Genomic DNA, 3414 nt, shown 5'->3' with positions numbered 1-3414 from the left:
TCAGCCCCTCTCCTCATCAGGTATGCTCAATTGCAAGGGTTGTCTGTTTCCATCTCAGGTGGGATTCATCTTGTCTATTGTTCAATGCCCATCCTTGGAGTCCATCTGGACTTGTGTAACACTGGAATGGTAGTCATCTCAGGCTAGCTCCCTGTCCAGGTACCTTGTTGCCAGATTAGTATCATCTCAGGCTCACTTTTTCAGGGAATGTTAGGCTACTGATCATTCAGATGTTTAATGGTCAGAACACTAAGCATAGGCACAGCCTCTCTCTTCTCTGCCACCTACTGATACACATGTGACACTGCAGCCACACCTACAATACCTCTAGGGGCAGGATATTGATTCTTATTTGACCTCATATGAAGTTGTTGTAACACTGATAAATGTATACATTAAGATAATAAAATAAATATGTGAAAACATAAAAGATTCATCATATACTACACACCAAGAAAAATGTAAAGCCTTCTTATTCACCAAATAGCATAAGAAGACAACATGCTTTCTGTGTCACTAGAGAGAGCTGTGCCCTGCACCAGTGATCTCATACCCAGCAAGTTGGCAGTTACTTTCCTTTTAATCCTTAAAGCATCTTTAAAAACATAATGGTAAATAATTAACAGCTGAGCTAGCCTTATGTGCTAATCTTAATTAATGAAGGGTTCTTTTAATGCTTCACTACTCAAGTTTCAATTTTAATGTATGTTGGTCACAGCTATTGACAAAGTTTGGCCTTGTTGCACCTCCTGATTTGCACTACGTCCCACTGTGACAATCATATGTATTCATAATTTTAAATGTGTTTTTTTGTTCATTTGTTTGTTTTAGCAGAAAAGTTTATTCTATATTGGGAAGAGGAATAGAGTGATCCAGAAAATGCCAAGTCCATCTTGGTGGAAGGAGTTCCTCAAAGAAAATAAAAATTTAAATAGAGCACCACAGATGAGTCCTCATTAAAATATGGTATTTCTCACCATTGATAACCTTTTTTCATCACATACGCTAGTCTGACAACTTGTCAGGACTTTGTAAAACCTCTTCCCCAGGAGAAAAGTCTCCCTTCTGGATGGAACTTTTCCTGCTGCCAGTGTGAGATTCTTGAGGAACTTCCCATTTTGGGGGGTTGGGGCATTCTTTAAATAGTCTGCTTAAGAGATACTGGTGTCTATAATACATTCATCTCTGCCAGGAAGGTTACAAGCAGTACCTTAGAGGATTCAGAAATCCCTAGGAAAATTGGAAGAGACTTTTAAAGTCTGTGTAGGTCACTTTTTTTTTCTCTTGAGTTCTGATGTGTATCTTTGAATTATTTTATTTTGAGTTTTTTATTATACTATCATTTTATTACATTATTTCTAAGGTAGATCTAAACACTGGCTACTTAGGAGGTCTTTCTTGGGCAGCTACCTGATTTACCTACTCATCTTTGTTATTGTTGTCATCATTGTTGTTGTTATTGTGGATTTTTTTAATGTTTGTTCTCAAAGAAGCAAAATTCATGAACATGTTTATGACATTATATTCAGTGAAAAAATGACATACTAACCCAGACAAACAGTATGACCCAACTCATATTGAAATATTAATACAGAAATATGCATATCATTGTGCATGTTGAATAGCAGATAAAGGAATTATTTCTTGGATTTTCATGTTGAACTGAATAAACACACACCAGTGATGTCATGACTTATTTAAAAAAAAAACCTTTAGAAGATTTTCAGAATTAATTCATTCATCTTCATCTCAACTCCATCATCCTTTCTTTTCTGTCCTGCCAAAATCCATAATTTATAAATTTGGCTCAGCTCCCTAATTTTTATGCAAAATCTTTCATAAAGCATTCAAGAGTGTAATACAATCAACATTTGGAAGGAAGATAGAGCATTTCATACAACAATTTGCAAGCTATTTAAACTGAACATTAATTATCTTCACTTAAAAAAATTATGTTTAACGACCCACCAAAGGAAAAATTTTCTGCCTACTTCCTATTAAATCACTAAGCCTCGTATTTCATGGAAACTTCTTTCTCCCTTTCCCATTATTTCTGTACATCTTTTTCTTAAAACAGTAAAAGAAATCACCACATCAAACCAAAGACTCAAGTTTCTTTATACAATTAAGATTTTGCAACAATTACTTACCATCTATCTTACTCTGCCTGCCAAGGTATCCCAAAAGTCAATTTCTACTGTATAAATTATCCTGATGTGCTCATTTCAATTAACAGAGAATTCTTCCTTAAACTAGTATATTCAAATTTTTTTGTTCCCAAAAAGAATTGTATTAGATAACCTTTGTATGAATTTATTCTTTGTATGTGGTATGTGTGTGTGTGTGTGTGTGTGTGTGTTTTCCTTAGTGAAATTTTGTTTCATCACAGTTATTTTATACACTTCAAATTAATCTTCACATTTGTTAGTGGAGTTAAAAATAAAATAGGCTGGCAAGAGTCAGTCAGTATTCACGTGCATGTTAAATATCACTGGTCTATTTTAGTGATATTAAAATGAAAGATTATTGTATGTCATAAAAATGACATGGACACTTATCTACTCCTTCATAATGAATGTGCTAGTATATCTTTTTGGAAACTAAAAATTTTTATAATACTGTTACCTACAAGTTTCCATGTAATTCTAATGACTACAGAGTTGAATACCCCTATTTTGAAATAAAAATACACCCCATTGTTGTACTTTTACCTCACATTGTTGTCTGTGTTCTATTTTTATCACTTTTTAAAATGTTAGCCTACATTTATCAATTCATATCAAAAAGAATTTACAAGCTGCCAAGTGAATTAAGCTGTGACATACTTATCAGTTCTTACAATGCATATGGGAACTGTGCCCAGGCTCTCCAAATATATCATGCAGTCTTTAAAACCAGCTGAGTTTGGTATGACTGATTCATGGACTATGAAAGACTATTATTTGAGCACTGGATATCCATGAATAAAATTTCTGGCTGGATTTCAGGAGAAACTTGTGATGTGCCATTCAATAAAAAAAGAAATTATGAGTTTGACCAAATAGGAAATGGAGATAAAATTCCATTCTTTTTAATATGCTTTAACAATGGAATGTAGATGATGATGTCAAAGAGTCAAGCTGTGAAGCACACATTGTGGGAAGCAAAAGAGAATGGACTGAACAACACTAAAAGCTCAGAAGTGATGATTTCCTTTTGAAATATAATACCTGGTATTGTTTTTTATAATAGAATGTGTCGTAGATTGACAAAAGTATTTCACATACTGGAATTCACAATCATGGAAAAACAAATGAAATAAAATATCAAAATGTAACCAGTTGTTGATAAGATCAGTTACACTATTCTCTTCATATTTTTATTAATTTTCAAATTTTCTAGACAATATAGATAAATTTCATAATTTCTACCTAC

The 3414-nt window shown here is 33.3% G+C and overlaps 1 non-coding gene across 1 annotated transcript; it reads right to left on the bottom strand.

The window, feature by feature from the left end:
- Positions 1-206: 206 nt before the first annotated feature.
- Positions 207-338, bottom strand: LOC127681921 (small nucleolar RNA SNORA17). The gene has a single exon (XR_007977260.1). It is a non-coding gene; the product is annotated as a small nucleolar RNA SNORA17 (small nucleolar RNA).
- Between the last annotated feature and the right edge of the window lie 3076 nt (positions 339-3414).

Source organism: Apodemus sylvaticus, chromosome 3, assembly GCF_947179515.1.
Source record: "Apodemus sylvaticus chromosome 3, mApoSyl1.1, whole genome shotgun sequence".
Classification (NCBI taxonomy): Eukaryota; Metazoa; Chordata; class Mammalia; order Rodentia; family Muridae; genus Apodemus; species Apodemus sylvaticus.
Note: the sequence above shows the minus strand (reverse complement) of the source record. Positions and strands in the feature narration are given on the sequence as shown.